This window comes from Rhinopithecus roxellana, chromosome 13 (assembly GCF_007565055.1).
Source record: "Rhinopithecus roxellana isolate Shanxi Qingling chromosome 13, ASM756505v1, whole genome shotgun sequence".
Taxonomy (NCBI): domain Eukaryota; kingdom Metazoa; phylum Chordata; class Mammalia; order Primates; family Cercopithecidae; genus Rhinopithecus; species Rhinopithecus roxellana.
This window is the reverse complement of record NC_044561.1, coordinates 44,324,368-44,345,986: the sequence shown is the minus strand read 5'-3', so window position 1 is coordinate 44,345,986 and position 21,619 is coordinate 44,324,368. Positions and strand designations below refer to the sequence as shown.

Sequence of the window (21,619 nt, the reverse complement as noted above, 5' to 3'; positions counted from 1 at the left end):
AGTCTTGGAGCAGCTGCCAGCAGGCGCCCTGCTCCCCTGAGAGGCAGAAGAAGGCTGACCTTGGCTGTTCTCTAGTAGAATGCTCTAGAGGAGGACTAATGGAGGGATGGATGGAGAGGCTGATGGAGTGGATGGATGGAGGGATGCAAGGAGGGACGGATGGAGTGGATGGAGATATGGGTGTTTCCAAACTTCAATCAGGTACACTAGGAACATGTTCAAGGCAACCCCCAACTGCAAATCCCAGAGTGAGTTTCAGGAGTGCAGCACTGGGGATTCGGGATGTGGTGAACTCTGGACGGAGAGAGGGAGGCATTGAGGGATGGAGGGAGGGATGGAGGAAGATATGGAGGGAGGGATGGGGGGATATGGAAGGAGGGATGGAAGGAGGGATGGAGGGAAAGATGGAAAGAGGGATGGAGGGAGGGGTGGAGGAAGGATAGAGGAAGATATGAAGGGAGGGATGGAGAGAGAAATAGAGAGACAAAGGGAGGGATGGGGGATGGGTGGAGGGAAGAATTAATGGAGGAATAGATAGAGTGATGGTTGGAGAGTCTGATGGAATAGATGGGGAAATGGGAGGAAGGATGGATGGAGTAAGTAGAGGGATGAGTGGAGGGATGGATGGAGAGGCTGATGGAGTGGATGGGGAAATGGGTGGAAGGATGGAGGGAGTGGATGAAGGGGTGAGTGGAGGGATGAGTGGAGGGGAGGATTAATGGAGGGATGGATGGAGGGAAGGATCTTCATGAAGCCTCACTCTGTTCCTGAAGAATACCTTTTCTAGCACGGGCCTTGCAGTGCAGGGAGACCTCTTGGGACTGTGTATGCAGTTCAGTGTCCAGTGTAAGCACATCTTCAAGTATGACTATCTTCTTTGCCACACATTTCAACACATTCTGATTTCTGGAATATTTCATCCACTGTGGAAGGCGGTAAGCATCATGCAAATGTGTCCAAAGTAAGGAGGCTGGCTGGAGTCTGGAGCTCTCAGCACGGCACTTCCCCAGGGTCACCGCCGTGCCCTACACAGCTGTCTCAGCAATATGCTTTAGGACAAGAACGCTTCAGGTGGAGGGGGGATGGCCCCCAGCACGTCCACTCCCACTGCCAAATGAGCTCCAAGTACATCCTGCTAACGCTGTTTGTATTCACCAGTCCTGTATCTTTATTATAGGACCAGGCAATGGGAAGAAAAACTCAGGCCAGATGCTGCAGAGGCTGCGGGTGCCATGGATATTCCACATAGACTCCAGCCCAGCTGGGTTCCCAAAACGTTGTCTGCACATTGATTGACTGGAATCTCCTGGGGAGCTCCGAGAAACACTTCTGATGGAACAGGCCTGGGGCATGACCCAGGTGATTCCAATGGGCCCTGAAATTTCCAAATGGGCTCTAGAGTTCTGCCTCTAATTAGCCGTGTGACTTTGGGCAAGTTCCTTGAGTTTTTAAAATGTGTTTTCTTCATCTGGTAATGGGCATGAATGAGTACTTAACCTTAAGGGTGTCTGTGAAGACCAAACAAGAGAATGTGTGTGAAATGCCTCATATTGAGTCCAGCATATTACAAGTGTTTAATAAACACTGGCTGCTGGAGTTGTAATTAGAGACAAAACATCACAACAAAAGGCATGCTGGAAAACGCAAGCAATGTGAGAATGATGGCAAGAGGGGTCGCTCTTCATTTCAAGGAGTGACAGCTGCGCGGACACAGCCACGTGAATTAAGAATCCTGACTGGGTCCTGGAGCCTGGGGAGGGCACGCGCTCCCACCAAGGAGAGTGAACCTAAGGCTTAACATTGCAGACCCGGATCCTTAAGCTCGTGATCATTTCTGAAGAGCCAGAGCCTGTTCCTGCAATGCTCCCAGATCCTTCTGAATGCAAAGAAGCCGTCAGCCTCTGGGAGGAGCAGATAGGGCTGCCTGGTGGCAATCCTGTCCCCGGCACTCCAAGAGCTGACCTGTGCCTGTAAAAACTGGGAGAACTGCTTTCTCTTCATGGGTCAGTGTCCCAGAGAATGCAGATGGGATATTTGTTGTGACATTATTTCTCATCACCCAGGCACACAGGTGACCTGGAGCCATAGTCATCTGTAGCCAGTACACCCAGCCAGGGTATGGATACTCCGGGTACTCTGGATACACTGGCAGGAAGGTGTGAGTAGGGACCAGGTGCAGACACTACAGTCTGGCCAAGAGAATGGTGGTACAGACCAGCCTCTCTTGACCATGCCCCGGAGCCCCATCAGAGAGGGCCCATCCTCTGTAAACTGGGCAGCAGCTGGAAGACCACTTCCTGGAGGGAGGGCAGGCAGGTAAGTGTTCTGCCTGTTACACTGCTAGCATCTTTCTTGTATGGGAAACCACTTACGGGGCCTTTCAGGGTTAAGCCCTGTGCCTGTGTAATTAATCTGCCTAAATGATTGCAGCAGCCCTAAGAGGGAGGTATATCACATGCAGGTTTCACAAGACAGGCGGAGGCTTGGGAAGGCTACAGGGCTCGCCCAGAGACCCCTGGAAAGAAAGTGTGCACACCTGGATCCAAGTCAAGGCACCTGACTCCCAGTGGCTCCCCTCAATGGCTGCTACTGCTCTAGGGCCCCCTGGCTCCAGCTGGATCACCTTGGGGACACAAAGAGATGGGCTAGAAAACAAAGTGGACCTTTGTCTAATAACAAAAGTTCCCAAAGACTACACTATCAACCATAGCCCCATTCCCTGTAGAACTCACCAGTTGAGGAGAAGGGCTCAGGGCGCTGTTCCCCGGGAGCCCGAGAGGCCGCAGCAGGAGAACTGGGGAGATTTTCGTTGAAAGTAGGGCCACGTCCCCTCTAAACAGGTGGGGCGCTTGAGCATGGATTAAAGGCAAAGCCAACACACATAAAACCAGAAGAAACAATGAGTGTGGTCTCTGAGAGCTGCTCTGTGATTTCTGTAAAAACATCCCAGCCCCAAGTGGGGAAGAGAAGAGCTCACAGCTGAAATTCTCACTGGTGTTTCCTCCTGCCTATTACAACTGAAGGGGCCCTCAGTGCGTCTGCCCTGTACACACAGTGCGCGCACACACCATGATACACACCCACGCCATGCACACACCATGTGCACATAGGCACATGCGCATGCACACACCCACACACGGACACGTGTGCACTCATACCATGCAGTCACACATACACATCCACCCATACACACACATGCACATCACGTGCACACACACCATGCACGCACAATCATATGCTGACACGGACACACCATGTACACACATCCTGTGTGCACATACACGCCCCCCGCACACCGCACCCCACAGGCTGACTAGTTCATCAGATCACTAGCAACGGGGCCCTGCCCCTGCGCAGGTACTGAAATATAACTGGAAATCATTTACATCTGCCTGTCAGGCATGAAGCATTTTCCATCCCTGCGGTATTTTTATACTTCTAAAAGCAGAACTGGTCTTTTTCCAGGCTTCTAAACCTGGCTGGAACTATTAAGAATAAAATTCTTCCCATTATTTAAATTATGTCAATAGCACCAATAAGGTCGCCAAGTCTCACATCAACCTCAATCTGAAAACTACACAGCAGGACCCAGTTTCCCCACCCAAAGCCGTGATTTTTCTCTGGATGCCAACATTGATGGGATGAGCCCAGCTGCGCTGCACTCCCTCCCCTCCCCCTCACTCCCCATTCATCTCAGCCCTGAGCTGAAAGGGGCTCCTTCTCAAACGGACTGTCTTGTTCTCCCAGACCCCTCTTCCTCCCTCCCCAAGAGCAAGCCCAAGGCAGAAAGGACAGAAATCCACATTCTACGACATCCAGTGACATTTCCTTTTTATCCTACTTGTATCTTCCCCCTAATGCCCAAGGGCCTTCTCATCAACCGCCTCCATTTTTGTGATCATGTGGCAAAGCCATGCACTGATCAATCCTCTTCTTGCTTTTTGCACCTTCTGAAACAGGAAGGGGGCTTTTGTGCCAACAACGAGAACAGGAAGAAAGTCTGGGAAGTTGGGCTTAATAACATCAAAATGGATCTGAAAACACACATGAGGGATTCTAAGTCACAGGGAGCAAGAACTGCTCATAAAATGAAGACAGTATCATTTGCCCACTAGTGTGCAAAGAACAGGCCACCCCTCCCTACCACCCCCCCAGTGAGTGTGGGGCAGGAAGCCCTCTCTGGCGCCAGGAGAACAGCTGATTTAATTTGTCAGACTATGAAAATCTGCCGCTGGATTTCGAACCGATGCTGTGCTCTGAAGTCGACTGGATGACAGGCAAAGCTGCAAGCATCTATGTGGTTTCTCCAAGCATGACTTTAATGGCCTTAACATGGTTACCTGGCCACAGCCAAGGGTTGTTTTCTTGAGTCATCCTGGTTCTGGGGTCTCCCTCACATTCAGCATTCCCCATCCATCCTTCTGTCCATTTCTCCATCCCTCCACTGCCCCCAGTCCCTTTCCTTCACCAGCCTCCTCATCTCATGGGTTTCATCCCTGCCCCTAATTCTAAGGAACAGCAGCTGTCTCCTTCCTGTCTGCTCGGATTGAGTATTTTGAACTGTGCTATGCACAGGTCAGCATCCCACAAGTGATGGGAGTAATCACAGCAATAAATACCGTGCAAAGGGAGTAGGGACATCAATAAATATCACCAAAATGATGTTCAGTCTCCCTTAGGCACCCCAAGGAGGCACTCAGACCCCAAGGAGGCACACACAACCTCCTCACTTCCCTGTAATCCCAACAGTAACAGCTGGCAGGTCCATTGATCTCACCTCCAATCCTACAGAGGGTCCCATGATGCTCCTTCAAAGCCAAGTTACCCTGCAGACAAGGGGCGCAGTGGCACGGTGACGTCAGGTGTCCCTCAGGAACCTGGCAGGCAGAAAGGACAGAAATCCATATTCACCTGCCGTTTCCCTTTAGGGTTCCCTAGGAACCAGAGTATCATGGGGGTCACAACAGGCCTTCCAAGACCCTCTCTCTCTAGGAGGGACTGCTTGCCTGGGGGTCCAATGGCATCGTGACTGCCTCTGCCAGATGGGTCTGGCCAAATAAAGGCGTTTCTCCATACCAAGATCCAAAGCGGCTCTTGACAGAGGCTTCAGGAGAGAAGCAGAACCCACATGATGGAATGCACATTCTTCTGTACCTTGCTGAATTGTACCAAGCAGGGTCCTAGCTTCCCCTCAAACCACATGATGGCTGGGATGATCCCCCCACTGACACCAGTGCTGGCTCATCTCTGGTCTTGTTCTCTGAGCTGCTCTGGGCATCCGCCTTAGCTGCAGCTGTTACTGACCAGGTTTTTATGTTTCTGCCCTTTACCCCAGCTCTGCCAACTTCCTGCATCTCCAGCTGAAAGGATCCTCTCTAGATGCAGGCCCAGGCAGGTGTAATCCCTGGGAACAGCCTTTGTCCCACCAGCTGCTCCAAGGCTGGCAATCTGGATCTTAGACATCTCGCCCACTGCATCCTGAAGTTCCGACCATGTCCGTCCCGGCGTGCTAATGCAGCATCCAGGCGTGCTGGGGCTGGGAAGGTGAGTCTCTCCTGCCAGGTGCTCTGCGGAACACACAGGCAGCAGCCACGAAACTTCTTTCCACTGCTATCCTCAAGCAACAGCTTCCCCAGGCACCAGAACCTCACTCACCCCAACACCACCTGGACTGAGATGACATCAGGGAAGAGGGCTTCCCTCTGCTGGCTTTCCTAAACCTGCTGTCAACGGGGGTTAAAATCCAAGTGGGGAACCCTCAAAATGCCAAACCCCAGAGGTGGTTGCTTGGGAAGTAGGAGGGAAGGCCAGGCAACGGGAGGGTGACCCCCTAACCTGCAGTCACCGGGCCAGGAAGGTGCCGCTTGTCCTTCCAAACACCTTTTCTGTGATTAAAGGTTTATTTGGGACACATCTCCAAACTGAATGACATCAGAGTCAACCCCACTAAAGAAAAATCATAGTCCAAAGTCAACCAGAAGCCAGAGACCCTCCAAAGCTGCCACGGCTGAGTCTCGAACAGGACAACGAAAGAAGGGTCCCTAACCTGCCCCAGCTGCCCAGCAGCCCTGGCTTTGTGTTTCTCGGTGCTCTCAGGCATCCCAGCCCCACACACTGGCTCGCACTCGGCCCATCCATACACAGACAGTAAGGAGCTGGGTTCTGCTTAATGACAGCCATTATTGCTGCTCTAATATATCAAATTACCATCCTCCCAAACCCAAGTTCAAACTCTGAAAGAAAAAGGAAAAACGAGCAGAAATCCAGCACAGGCACAATGGTAGGCGCAGGGAGATCTGGAAAGCTTCCAGAAGCAGGAGTTAGCTGACAACTGCGAGGTCTTATTGCTATCCCTGAACATTTACATTACTGAGATTTCTGGAGAGAATGGCGGCCAACAGCTCCTTCTCGTCCAGGTGATGGCACAGAGCCGGAGATGCTCTCATCAAACACTTGCCCCCGTGCAAGGCCACATCCAAGAAGCATTGTGGGGAGAGCTTGAGAGGCAGCGGTTCCGTTTCCACCGCTGGGGTTTCCAGCAACCCAGTGGCATGGCCAGGGTGGCCGCCAAGCAGAAGGATGACTCTGAACCCAGCTTCCTGAGCTTCCCTGGTCCTTTCGGATTCGACGGACACTGAGACAATGCCACATGCAAGCCTTGGGCCTCAGCTCTGCACTTGTCTTGTAAAGTAAAGCAAGGACTCTGGGCCCACTCATGACTTGGGAGGCCCTCCCATGCCCAAGGCCAGTGCTGGCGTGGCCTGCTTGGGAATGGTAGGGGCTCCAGTGGATTCTGACAGACCGCCAGCTCTCTCTGGGTGGCCCCCACTGTCTCCCTCCAGGACTGACTGTGCCTAGGCCTGGGCTTCAAGGCCGTCTTTCCACAACTGGGCCCTTCCAGACCCGTCTCCCATTCCCCCCGCCTCGCCTCCACCTCCCCCACATCAGGCTGGTCTGGTTGGAGTCTCCCAAACATGTGCTGGCCGCTGCCATTCATCCCATTGAGAAGGACTACCCTATCCTCATCCCAACCTTGTCCTGCCCGCTCCTCAAGCCAGTTTTGTGGCCCCAAGAAGCAAGTAAACTTCACAGGGTGGCTGGCCACAGCTTAAATCCTACATCGAGTCCTTAGTCATCTTTGGACTCAAGGCAACTTAGCATATCTCGCTGAGCCTCCGTTATCTCATTTGTAAACTGGGGTAACAATACATACCTCCTTCTACCTGGCACTGCTGGGGAGACAAAATGAGATTAGGACTGTGAAGCATTTGCCACCTGGTTGGGCCTCCATGAATACAGGCCCTCCCTTTCCTGCCCAAACCTAAAGCAAACCTCCTTCCTCCAAGCACCAGGGCCACTCACATCTATTTGTTCAATTTGCAGACTCATCATTTTACCATCAGGAGAGTCAAAGCAGTAGGGCCTGGAGGCAAACTAGTCAGATCCGAATCCTGCTTCCCTCCTGGGTAGGTCACCGACATGGGCCTCTGTTACCCAGAGGAGACAGTGACAGCCCGAGCTCCTCACAGGGCTATGGTCAGGCAAGTTCACGTCTGCTGGGCGCTGAGCTGCCCCTGTGTTCGTTTCTGTTGTTGCCCTTGTGTTGTGATCCTGCCGTTCCTGCCAGCAATGCCACTTAGCGCTGCTGTTGCTTCCCTTCATGTGTCTGGTGCATCTCTCCCAAGCTGATCCCTCCGGGGTCTGGGGACCACCTTACTATACCCTGCACACACCCCTTGTTAGGCTCCTGACCCAGCCTCCATCCCAGCAGCACAGCATGCCAGGGAAGAAAGGGGTAAGTGCAAGAGAGACAAGCACGTTTGTGTTATGTTCCGATCAGTGAAAATGAGACTCAGGAATAGTCCACATGGAGGGTACTGCCTCCCAGGTTCACGCCATTCTCTTGCCTCAGCCTCCCGAGTAGCTGGGAATACAGGTGCCCGCCACCATGCCCGGCTAACTTTTTTTGTAGTTTTAGTAGAGACAGGGTTTCACCCTGTTAGCCACGATGGTCTCGATCTCCTGACCTTGTGATCTGCCTGCTTCGGCCTCCCAAAGTGCTGGGATTACAGGCGTGAGCCACTGCGCCCAGCCTTTTTTTTTTTTTTTTTTTGAGATGGAGTCTCACTCTGTCGCCCAGGCTGGAGTGCAGTGGCGCGATCTCAGCTCACTGCAACCTCCGCCTCATGGATTCAAGTGATTGTCCTGCCTCAGCCTCCCAAGTAGCTGGGACTACAGGTACGCACCACCATGCCTGGCTAATTTTTGTATTTTCAGTAGAGACGGGGTTTCATCGTGCTGGCCAGGCTGGTCTCAAACTCCTGACCTGACAATCTGCCTGCCTCAGCCTCCCAAAGTGCCAGGATTACAGGCGTGAGCCACCGTGCCTGGCCCTCCCTCTCACTTCTTTACAGCTCCATACTGTCTTTTTACTTTTTTGATTTCAAACTGCCTTACATTTACAAAATGATGATGCTGATGATGACAATAGCTGATGCTTATATAGATCCACCATGCCTCAGGCACGATTCTAAACTTTCACATACATTAACTCACTTAATTATCAATACATAACTCAGTTAATTCTCACCAGAACGCTGCAAGGTCCATATTTCAATACACCCAGATGAGAAAATTGAGGCACCAGAGACCTAAAATAACCTTCCCCAAGAACCATAGCTAGTAAGCAGAATCAACACTGACCAGAAACAGAACCTAAACTGAGTGGTCTGGCTCCAGAGTCCACACACAACATGACACTTACTCTCTGTGCAGATCACTTGCTTGTGAGATGCGAGGAAGAAAAATAAATGAATAAATCAATGACAAATAAATGTGCCCACAAGCCACCCAAGTGGTAATTTCAGCAACACTCCCCAGCCCTGGTGCCCCTCCCTCATCCCAGTCCCTGCCCTTCACCGGATATCCCCACTCTCTTGAATGGTATTATATCCTTGTTTTTCTCTATCTTGCACCATGTTCATATTTATCCTTTAACAATTTTGGTGACTTTTGAATGTTTTGAAGTTTTTAGAAATGGCATCACACAGCATGTGTTCTAGGAATTGCTTTTTCTCCCTCCACATTATCTTGTCCATTAGATCTGTTCTTGCTGACGCCTGTAATTGTGCTTCATTTATTTTCTGGGCTCTGTAATATTCCACTGTGGGACCCATCACAGTTTGTTTCTTCACTCTTCTTTTTTCCATTTTTTAATTTTTGAGACGGGTCTTGCTCTGTCACCCAGGCCAGAGTGCAGTGGTACAATCATGGCTCACTGCAACCTCAATCTCCCTGGCTCAAAAAATCCTCCCTCAGCCTCCCAAGTAGCTGGGACTACAGGTTGCACCACCACGCCCAGGTAGTTTTTTAAAAATTTTTAGATTTTTTTTTATTTTGTAGAGGCAGGGTTTTGCCATGTTGCCCAGGCTGCTCTTGAACTCCCGGGCTCAAACAGTTCACCTTATTCAGCCTCCTAAAGTTCTGGAATTATAGGCGTGAGCCACCGCACCTGCCCGGCTTATTCACTCTTCTGGATACATTTGGGTCGTATCCAGTCTTGTTGTTGTTATAAACAGTGCTGCTGAGAGCACTGTATTCAGGTCGAAGCGAAAGTGCTGGGCCACAGAGGGTACCCATCTTCAACTCAGCTTCATGAAGCCAAACGACGTCTGTGGCGGCTGCCCCTGCACCCCCACGGGTGGTGTCTCACGGTCTTCCTTGCTCCAGGGTTATCTAGGTTAGATAGAACTGCACTTCTCTTTGCTTCTCTCCACCACCGCTATCTGGACAGGGCCTCATGAATCCTGCAACAGACACCTCTCCACTGTCACGCCCATCCTCTATTGCAGCCCCTTAGCAACTGCTGTCTTTCCAGATTTTACAGAGGAACTGGCTGGGGGATAAATCAGATGATGATGGAGATCATGACAATCTTACTGCAGCTTAAACAGGTTTTACAAATAAGCAGAAAGAAACCTAATCTTCTTTATCCCACCCAGGTGATATTGCAAACCAACATACACACACACACACACACACACACACGGTATTAAAATTCGGTTCTGTGAAACAGATTAAGATAAAAATAAAATCTGCACCTCTTAAATAATAATATAAATTGCTGAATCCAGGCACTTCTGCCCTGTTCCCTGGTGTGCAACAGTCCACCACCCATAAGGAGGTACCCTGGAGGACATGAGCTTTTACTCCCATTCCTGCAGAGGAAAGGGGCCGACAGGCTCCCCAAATTCATAGTGCGACTCGTGAGACACCACCTGGCCCTGCTGTCTGCATCTCTGTCTGACCACCCAGGTTCACAAGGAAAGCTGACTTTGAAGGCCTGGGAGTGGTGAGATGCTGAGGCCACCTGACTGCGGGAGAGCAGGCCCCTCACTTCTGCCTGCAGTGCAAATGTGGATGACGCCACCTCCTGTTCCAACTTTCCCAGGGCTCAGGGTGGCTGCCACGTGGCCATCAACTCCTCTTTACTCTAATTCAGCAGTTCTCAAAGTGGGATCCCTGGACCAGCAACAGCAGCATCACCCCGTACTTATTAGACATGGAACCCTGCCCACCCCAAACCTGCTCACTCAGACCCCCCCGGGTGTGGCCCAGCCACCAGCATTTTCACAAGCCCTCAGGGCCATGGTGGAGCTCACTTGATTGCCTCATTGCACTTCAGCCTCTGAAGACACAAAAACCAAAAGACACAACAAAGAACTCTATGGGTCACTGCTCCGGTTCATGGTCTGCTCTGAAGGACTGGGATGTGGAAAGTGTGAAATAACACAAGAGCCGGAGCAGAATGAATGTCCCTTAACAGCCAGCGTTCTCCAGCAGCCAAGTCACCCGGCCACCTCTCATCATGCTCCTTCCGCCCTCCTCAGCGTCACCGCTTGGTTCCAAATACCACACACCTATAATACAGCTCCCGCCTCCTCTCTCATTGTACAGTTTGAGTTTTTGTTTTGTTTTTAGGGACAGGGTCTCTGCTATCAGCACTGCTGATAGTATGCAGCAGTGCTATCATAGCTCACTGCAGCCTTGAACTCCTAGGCTCAAGCAATCCTCCCTGCAAAGCCTCCTCAGTGCCTGGGACTACAGGTGCACACTGCTATGCTCTGCTAATCTAATTTTCTGTAGAGACAGCATCTCGCTATGTTGCTGAGGCTGGTCTTGGACTCCTGGGCTCAAGCAGTCCTCCTGCCTTGGCCTCCCAAAGCACTGGGATTATAGGCCTGAGCCACTGTGCCAGGCCCATTGTATAGTCTTTTTAAAAAGCCAATATTTCCTAAAGGAAACTCAGAAAATCAAAATACAGTAGTAAGAACTGCAAGTGCTTTGTAACTTTGCTTAAAATAAATGTATTGGAGTCTACTTTGTGGCTGGTCCCATGAGCTTTAGAAAGGGATTTCATTATTTTGTGCTTTCAATGGCAAGCATGTTTGTAAAACAAGTAACCAAAAACATCATGGGGAGTTCTTTTTTTTTTTTTTTTTTTTTGAGACAGGGTCTTGCCCTGTTGTCCAGGCTGGAGTGCAGTCACATGATAATGACTCACTGCAGCCTCAACCTCCTGGCCTCAAGTGATCCTCCCACGTCAGCCTCCCAAGTAACTGGGGCCACAGGCATGCACCATGCCTCGCTATTTTTTTTTTTTTTTAAATAGAGATAGGGTCTCTGATGCCCAGGCTGGTCTCAACCTCCTGCCCTCAAGAAATCCTCCTGCCTCAGCCCCCAAAGTGCTGGGATTATAGGTGTGAGCTACTGCACCTAGCAGGGCATTTTTAATACAAGAGAATCTCTTAGGAAACAGTATGAAATTATAAACACCCTATGGATTATTTTTTTCTTTTTTTTTGAGACAGGGTCTCACTCTGTTGCCCAGGCTGTGAGTGTAGTGGTATGATCTCAGCTCACTGCAACCTCTGCCTCTCGGGTTCAAGTGATTTTCGTGCCTCGGCCTCCTGAGTAGCTGGGATTATAGGCGTGCACCATCACGCCCAGCTAATTTTTGTATTTTTAGTAGAGATGGGGTTTCACCATGTTGGCCAGGCTAGTCTCGAACTCCCAACCTCAAGTAATTCACCCGCTTCAGCCTCCCAAACCGCTGGGATGACTGCCCTATGGATTTTTAAACTCCCCACAGAAACACACTCTGACACATTTCTCCCTCTCCATTTACGGTGAGCTCACAGATGTCATGAGGGAAAAAGCATCTCCGCTGTGCACCTGGTTTTTATGATAAATGGATGCTGAAAGCTGGCGGCCCAGCCAGGGTCATCTCCATCAGAATCCCAAGAGGCAGTCATGTCTGGACGTGGCCAGGGCTCTCACTACGTGTCTGTGACAGTCAGAAGGATAAGACTCCCGGAGACCAACATGCTATTCACCAGGACTGCTGACCGTCAGGCTCGAGTATCCATTCCAGATCCCAAGCCTCCTGAAGTCCTTCAGAGGGTCTGCCCACGCCCTGAATTCCCTCCTAAGTCCCCACCTGAGTGCCCTCAGTCCCCTGCGTGGTACGGGAACACACATCTGGTGGGTGTGACCAAGCGTGGCCTGTGCTGGTCATGCCGTTTACTCTCCCAGAAGACAGACAATAGGGCTTAATCTGGTCCAGGCCATGAGAACTGGCTGGTAGTCTCCACCATTAGACAACCTCCCAAGCTCATCAGACTTTTCAACAACGTGGCTTCATTCTCATTAAAATTAACTTTTTGGCTGGGCGTGGTGGCTCACGCCTATAATCCCAGCTTTTGGGGAGGCCAAGGTGGGTGGATAACCTGAGGTCAGGAGTTTGAGACTGGCCTGGCCAACATGGCAAAACCCCGTCTCTACTAAAAACACAAAAATTAGCTGGGTGTGGTGGGTGCCTGTAATCCCAGCTACGTGGGAGGCTGAGGCAGGAGAATCACTTGAATCCATGAGGCGGAGGTTGCAGTGAGCTGAGATCGTGCCACTGCACTCCAGACTGGGTGACAAAGCGAGACTCCACCTCAAAGAAAACACAAACGACTTTTTAAGCCATAAGTGTGAAGGCAGTAAACATTTTAATGTTTCAAGTTCATGGAAAGGACTATGGCCCTAGGCAGTCACTGGCTGTTTCATATGATCTCGAAGAGCAAACAGGAGGAGCCAGGTGTCAGTTGGGCTAGGCTTGGTCCTGGGGTCCACCTGTTGGCAGCAGGAACTTGAACTCATCATCCACCTGTCTCCAGGCCACGGTTTCCTCGCTGATAACACGGAAGCAGCACCTCGTGTGGCTTTTGGAGACTCAGCATGGCAGGCACCATGGCCTGGCATAACACTGTGTGACCTGGAGGCCGCAGGCGCTCTCATCCTGCCACCTGCCCTCCTCTCCTGCCTGTCCCAAGATGAGCACACAGCGTTCTCTGGGGCCCTGCAGAAGGCACCATGGGCTCCCACAACCACGGCCCAGGGGATGAAATGACATCATGATCCTTTTCTGGGGCTCCAATTTGAGTGGTGAGATACTGGAAGCCTGGCAATCAGCAGACACCCAAAAATGACCAAAGGGGAACCTTCTGGAGCTTAGGCCCCTTGCCCAGCTCGCTGATTCTGAAGAGGCCACGTGACAAAGGCTCATCACCCAAGTGGTGTGAGCATCTATGACACAGAGTAGATGAGCAGTAGCCATCGTATTAGTCAGAGGCCAGGCCCCGGAAGGTCTTCTGCCCCAACTGGAAGCTGGCTCTAGGAGCATGGGTCACCCAAAGACACACAAAGGCAAGATGTAGCCCAGTCAGGGGACCAGTGTGGGGCTCTGGAAGCAGCTACCTGCGTCACCTCTTAGCTCTGCTACTTATAGCCCTGTGACCCCGGACAAGGCCCCTCCACCTGCCCTCGCCCCTCCCCTCTCAAAGGGCAGCAATGAGGCTCATGGGAGCCCGTAGGTGTGAGGCTCTGAGCACACAGCCCAGTGCCTAGGAAATGCTAAGTCAACAGTGGCCACCAAGTATATCCTTGCTCTTTCCCTTTCATTTCTAAAGCCTAAGGTATCAAGCCACACTTAACATTTAGAATGAGAACTAAAAGGCTTTGATCCATCTTAATGATTCTAAGATATTATGATTTTATTACATCACATATAAGAAGGGTAGCCATGGTTTATTAAGTGCCACATGCTGATCACAGTGCTTCATAGGTATCAAGCTATTTGATCTAATGATGGATATTTTTATTATTAATATTTCCTTTTTACAGGAGGGATAAGTCACCAGTTGCCCTGCTAGTGGGTGGTGGAGCCAGTTCTGAACCCAGACTCTCTTACCGTGGAGCCCATATTCCCAAGCTCTGTCCTATACTGCCTCCTCCTTTACTGATGGCATTTTGCTAAAAAGTGCTACACCTGAAATCATTTTATTGAAATAAATAGGGGGAGAAAGAAAATTTTAACTAAGCTCCACATATAGTTCAATTCATCTTAACCTCCTTGTTATATATTAATTTAGTATTACCGCAAAGGAGAGTAAGTGCATTTTCTATAAAGCTACAACATTAATGGATTTACATTAAATATTTGCAAATCCAAGAACAACGTTCACACCCTGCCAATGGGTGTGAGACAGTGGCTCCCACCAACCCCAGCGCTGCTGCCACCTGTCCCTGCCACGAGCTGAAAACCAGAGCAGTGGGCACGACATCCTCAATTTTCAGTCATGATGATCTAGCCACAAGACTAAAACACACAGGAGCTGATAACATCTCACATCCTCCTAAGATAACCTGCATCAACCGTGCCAATGAGCCAAATTCTGAAGTGTAACATTGCTTGCCAAGCTTTGTTTCAATGGTGGAAATTTCCATCCAGTAACTCACAAATGTAGAAACTGAAATATAAATAGTTCAAAGATGCAAAGCTTGTCATCCAGCGATCTGAAAGTACTTGAGAGAGCTCTCAGAAATAATAAGACTTACCTGTCTTGTACATTCAAGTACACAAGTTTCAAGACAGAGGGATTTAACATGTCTGAAATTAGTCACAATATGAGCCATGAGTAAGAAACCAGGAGAAGTCTCAGAAAAGGAACCATACAAAAATTCTCTCGGAGGACAACTCCAGGGAGCATGTAGCCCGTCTTGGGAAAAAGCAGAGAGCTCAGGGTGTTGAGACTTGAAATCCCCATTTTGTGTAAGAGATGGCACTTTCCGTGCTGCCTGGGCAAAGGCCCTCACTGCTCCCGGCCACAGCATCTTCCTCCCTCAAAGGGAATGGGGAGAAAACCTGACTGCAGGGTTGCTGTGAAGACAGAGTAAGTTACTGCTCACAGACTAATAAATACCAAGCTAATACTATTATTACTAGAAGGAGAAGTGTTTGGCTTCATGAAACCAACAACACAAAAAAACAATTTTTAGCAAAATTTGACCTGTAACATTAAAATGCCTTGAGCACTATTGTGTGCCAGCCCTGGCTGTACTGATGACCTCTGCTATCCTCACTCCAATCCTCTCATTTTGGCACTTGGAACAGCCCTGTTCTGTAGATGAAAAAACTGAGGCCCAGGGTCACATGGTTAAGAAGAGGTGGAGCTGGTATTCAAGAGCAGGCTGCTTGACCCAGAATCCAGGCTCTTACCATTCCCCAACCGCCCATCCGCCTATCCACTGTGCTGTAAGTGAGGCCAAAGAAACAGCCCTCAGAAACCACCTGCATGAAGCTTAGTCAGAGGTGGCTCATGGGTTTGACACAGTAAGGGAAGACCAAAACAGCCCAGCATCTCCAGGCTCTTGTTTTTCCTCTCCACTTCTCCTCTCTACCAAGCTGTCTTTAAGGGTAAAAGTATATGCTCTTCTACTGTGATTTAGATTTTTGTGATTCCATTCATTCATTTGCACACCAGCTCTGAGCCAGGTGCTGGCTGGGCAGCTGAGATGCAGGGGTAACTTTGGAAGCTCAGAAGAGAAGCACAAAATCCCACGGTGAGCGCCATAAACCCACGATCATAGGGGCAGAGGAGTACGATCATAACCAGGAAAGACTCTCCTGGCCACGGGGGTAAGGGTGAATGAAGGAAGGCTTCCCCTAGCCTGGGGAGATGAGGTGGGTTCTCGGTAGAGGGTGTGTCCCAAAGAAAGCACAAATGCTAGAATGACAGGCAGTTCAGCCTGGCCAGCCCATGGGGAGTGGCTGCAGAGACGCAAAGCTGGGAGAGAAAAAAGAGCTCCAAGGGAGCTGGCCAGGTTAAGTTCTTTGAAATTCATATTCTAGAGACTTAGCCAACTCAGAGATTCAGGGGTAGTTCTCAAGAAGCACAGAACGCCCCTGGGAAGAGAGAAGGTGATGAATTGGCGCTGCCCATTTTCCTCTCTAAACCAGATGAAATTCAGAGAAAGGCTGCTGGGTTTGGGCCAGGGCACATGGCACATTTATGACAACGGAAGGGGAGGAGGCCTAGAGGCACAAGGCTGGATGGCCTCCTGCTCACACCATTCAGGACACAGCCATTTTCTGGACAAACTCATTTGCAGATCTTCAGAAACAGGAAACCTGCAGCTTCTGCTGTAATTCTTAATGTGAGCGTTGATAAATATGAAACTTAGTGAAAGGGCTCCTCCCTTTTTCAACAGACTTTTGTGTAGAGTCCATTCTCATGTTAGTGACACACATCCTTACTGTAACACCATAGTTATTGTAGATGTACCCTTCCTTCTTGTTGCAAAGATTTTCATCCACCACCATCTCTGGTTTCCTGTGTTCCCCCATTGGCTTAGTGGGTTTTGGCTTGGAAACTGTAATTTCTATATGGGCTTACAGAAATGTGAGCTCCACAGTCACAAAATCGAATAAGCAAGCAGGCAACGAAAACCCAAGACTGCAAGGAAAAGCAAGCCCTTGGGTCTCTTTGCATTTGGTCAGGAGCCCAAAAGGTTGAGCAAAGCATCTGAAAGATGATGTTTAACATTTCACAAAACACCTAAATTATGCCCAAGGGAACTAGTCCCACTGGGTGTCTAGAGAAGGCCCTGGTCTCCAGAGACAGCAAAGCGTGGCACCTCCAAATCCACCCAGGTGGCCCCAGGCCTTCCAGTTACTCAAACAGAGTACAGCTGGTGGAAACGATGTCTGTTATCACACTTAAGGGTTCACACACAAAAAACTGTAATAGATGCCCTGGAAAACACTCCGTAAAGCTCAGCTGTGATCTGTCCTTGCCTCTAACCTGCCCAGGGTGGAAGTGACTCGCCAGGCAGCCGGGAAACGTGACCTTGCAGCATGATCTCCGGATTCCAGCAGGCTTAGCGGAGCCAACGCTGCAGATTCCCAAGGGCAATTCCAAGGTTCCAAACCCCATCCTGGCCATTTTTCAGTGCTGACCCCAGAGAAGCCTCACACATGCTCGGACCCACCCCAGGAGGCCCTGGCTCCCTTACAGCTCCACCCCACACTGTCAGCTGAAACCAAAACCAGCACGTTTTATAAGGAATCAAAAATCACCTGTCTCCTAGGAAAATTGTGCCACCTGAAGACCTGTAAATCAAAAATAAAATTCAAAGGCAACCATCCCCTGCAACCATGGGGATAGACTCCCTCCTTGGCCATGGCACTCTAAAATTTCACCTGAAAGACTGCTTCAGGACATGACAGGAAGTGGGGGTCCGTCCGACATGCCTTATCATACCCTATAACATTAACATCAACACATACCTTAAGTCTGATATGAAGCATTTACAGTCTGTTCTCTCTCAAGCCTGCTGCCTGGAGGCCTCATCCGCATGATACAACCTAGGTCCCCACAGCCCCCTATCGTAATCCAGACATCCGTTTTTATCGATAATAACCAATTAGAAAAAATTTTAAATTTACTTATAACCCGGAAGGCCCCCTTTGGGCTGTCCCATCTCTCTGGACGGAACCAATGTACATCTTAAAGTACTGATCACTGCCTCACCTCTCCCTAAAAGCATGAAACCAAGCTGTTCCCGACCCTTTTGGGCATGTGTTCTCAGGATCTCCTGAGGCTGTGTCACGGGCCATGATCTCTCAGGATAAATCTCTTTAAATGTTTTAGTTTGACTCTTTTCGTGGACAGACCTCTCTGATTTAAACAGGAATCTGGAAGATTCCCGCAGTTCCCCGATGCTGCTGAAGCCACAGAGGCGCAGACCCCACACACCGGCGGGCCGTTCCCCTGCGGACGCCACACCAGCATTTGCGCGTCATTTCCATTCCCGGGGTCTCCCAGTCACTGCTCAAGCCTGAAGGGACCGCAGGCCGCCCCAGGTGGCAACACCTCACCGTCAGGTCCACACTGGCGACTCTTCGTACTACCAGGGCTCTCGGGCTTCCTGGCCCGGTGTTCCTGGACCCAGGGAGGGGAACACGAGGACGTGTGGGGCGCTGGGATTGGCACTGCCCGGTTGATTCCCTATGCATGGGGCCGGCCCTGTCCCAGGGAGGCTGCGACCCCTACTCAGGGCTGCAGCTGCCTCCTCCCGCTTGGCAACAGCGCTGGGCGCCGGCAGCCAATCGCGCGGAGCGCCGCCGCTCAGCCGCGGAGGTTACTAGCGAGCGTTGACCGGGAGTAACCCTGGCGCGGGCGGCGGCGGCGGCGGACGGGCGGGCACTGCGCACGCGCGGCGGCGCGCACCCGCCCCGCCCGCACCTGCGCGAGCGAGGGGCTCCGGCAGCGCTATTTTCTCCCGGGCATTGAGCTCCGGCAAAGGCGCGAACGTCAGCCTGCGTCCACAGGCCTGCAGAGTCAGCACCTGCACCAGCCAGAGAAAGGACGGGCTTTTACTCAGTATGGAGAGCCTGCGTTAGAGCTGCCACTCAGTGGGCAGAGCCCGGCCTTCCAGGAGCCTACACATCACCACGGGCCAGGATGAATCCCGCCCTGGGAGGGAACGTCTGGGTGGAGGCCAGGTGGCCTGATAACCCCAGGGCCAGGGTGGGCAGAGGTGTCCAGTGCAGCCCCCAGCCACGTGCGGGGAGCTCGGGACAAAGGACAGAGGCCAAAGATGCCCCCATACCTGCATCTATGAAAGAATTCCCGGAACACGTCCCCCAGGAGGAGGAGAGGCCTTTTGTAGCCCCTCATTGTCAGCAGGCTTTGGGGTTTATGTCTTGGGTAAGGAAAACTCAACACAGCTAATTTTATTACCTGGGTCTGAGCGATTGCAAAGAGATGAGTTCTCAGTGGCACTTATAGAGGCAGGGAGTTGGGACTCCAGGTGTTAAGTCCAGTGCTGGACCTGCTGCCTACCTGCCAGCGGTCCTGGGCAGGCCCTTGTCCCCCCTCCACCCTCCTTCCCTTCTGGAGAAGATGCCCATACTGATGTGTGTCCCATGCCACTCCCCTAAGGCTTAATGAGGCAAATCGCCAAATAAAGCAAACACGATTTGCTCAGTAAACACCAGTTATCTAAAAAAAAATAAAAATAAAAATAAAAACAAACAAAAAACCTTCTCCCAAAACTGTGGGAGGAGAGAAATAACAACTGAGAAATCCCACAAAACTCCTGCCAAAAGGTTCACTTTCAAGATAAGCAGTTGAGATATCAGAGAGGGGGACTTTTTTGGTTGGAAGGCACCAAGTTGCCTTGTAACAGTAAAAGAAACAGAAAGAACATGACTCAGGTTCTGCCCTTCCAGCAAGTTCCATCCCTATCAGTTTATAGACAGCAAGAACCCTCCAGCAGGGGCACCTACCTACTGCCCTGCCCCCTGCGGATGCTGCTGTGATGCCCACCTCCCGAAGCAGGACTCTGATCTCATTTCCTGCAAGGGCCATGTACTTCTTATTTCCTCCTCTTGAGGTAGCCTGGATTGTAATGTATTTGGTTATTGTTCTGTACTTGGCTGGGCTTTTCCCCTTAACTTGTGAGCTCATTTCAAGACCAAGATTAACTTGGTCTGCAGAGTTTCAAAAAACAGAACCTGGATCCACAAATGAACATTGCCCAGATACAGATTTCAGCTCAACAGACAGAAGCATTTTCTAAGAATGAGAGTTGTGCAAACATAGTCCGGCTGCCTGGGAGGTGTCAGTTCCTGGTTGCTGGAAGTGCTCAGACAGAAGCTGGCTGTCCCTTGTCAGGAATGGTGAAAGAAGGCTCCCTCCACGGGGCAGGAGGGCAGGCTACGGCAGCACAACTCCTTTTGGCTCCAAGATTTGGACTCTAAATATAGGTCTCAGCTGGATGTAATCACAGCCCTGAAGTCACCCTGGTGTGTCTTACTTTCGACACCAAGTGCCATTTACCCCACAGAGCACGAAGGTGACAAAACAGCACACAGCTGACAAAGTGGGAAGTAAAACTCTTGGCTGCAGGTCAGACTGGATCCTTGCAGGCCCACTCGCCACCACTCATGACTGAAAACCCATCTTGTTGCCTTTTCTCACAATGTGAGCAAAAACAGTCGGCACTGGGTACATTTTATTTGAGAGTAAGCTTTCCCACGCAGGTGTCAGAACTTCATCAACATGAGTTTGATGGAGAATGCACCTCCATGACAAATCCCTAGTTTTACAGTTTAGTCCTTCAAGATATATTTAATCTGACCTACATGGTTTTCTTTGTTCATCGCTAATCTGTTGATTCTAGAACTGAACTCAGAAAGAGCAGGTGTATGGTTCTAAACATTTTTTTCCTGCCAATTTATAAACAAAAGAAACGGTGTCGTGTTCAGCAAAATGTCACCTTTGGTTATTTCTTGGACTGGTGGATTAGGTTCTGGTTTATAAGGAGGGCCTCCATTTGAGAATGTGAACTTTTCAAGATACAAGCCTATGCAAGGCGGTAGAGGAAGGCAGGGGGGCACCCACCATGCAGGTGAAAATGATTGTGGTAAGAACATCCTTCAACAGTTAAACAGTGACGCCAACCCCCATGGAGCAGGGCACAGTCCTACAGAGTCGCACTGAAGGGGCCAGATGGTTCCAGAATACGAGCACTCTCCGGGAAAATGACAAAGTATTAACGTGCCCAAATAAAGAACCTGCCAATCCGAGGGTGGCAAAGAGAAAAGGAGACCCCAAGGCCAATGTTGGCAGAGCCATCTGAGCCTTGTCCAGGGAGGCTGCCACAGCTAACAATGCCACACTAAGGAGTCACACACCCAGATCCCGGGTTCCAGCTGGTGAGGGTTTGGTTTCCCATGCAACATGCTCATAGGGAGACAATGTGCAGGCTGGAGGGGAGCATCTAGGCCCCTTGGATGTGAAACCTGTCCAAGAAAGTAGCAAACCCCTTTGGTCTTGCACATAGTGGCTAAACATTCATCTCATATGAATCTGCTGTGAGAGTTGGTCCATTCTCAACATTTTTTCAAAGCCTCTTTGGGACCCTGTAAGGCAGAGGGGTCAGAACTGTGCCAGAAGACCTCATCACCAAAGGAATGCTACCCCTCAGGGCCTGAGTGGTAGCCCGCCTACCCACCCTGGGGGCCACTAAGAACCTAGGAACTGGCCCCTGCGGGGAAAAGAAGGGTTTTCCAGTCCTCTGAATTCCCCAAGGCAGACGCAGGCATTGGGCTCCTCTTTGTCAATGCCCCAGCCTCAAGCAAGCCATCCCTGCAAGTGGCCTGGGGCCACCACACCGCACCAGGAATCAGCTGTAGCCTCCAATAAAGGTGAAGGACTAAAAGAAA

The 21,619-nt window shown here is 50.6% G+C and overlaps 1 protein-coding gene across 3 annotated transcripts in view; it reads right to left on the bottom strand.

The window, feature by feature from the left end:
- The window catches only part of ABCG1 (ATP binding cassette subfamily G member 1), a 78,456-nt gene that overhangs the window by 44,162 nt on the left and 12,675 nt on the right, over nt 1-21,619 (bottom strand). Inside the window, exon 1 of one of the 3 annotated variants that reach the window (XM_030914833.1) lies at nt 18,266-18,442. The exons of the other annotated variants lie outside the window; for them this stretch is intronic. The gene's annotated coding sequence lies outside the window, so the exon portion shown is untranslated. Of the gene's footprint in view, nt 1-18,265; nt 18,443-21,619 lie in introns of those variants that run through there. 3 annotated transcript variants of the gene reach the window in all.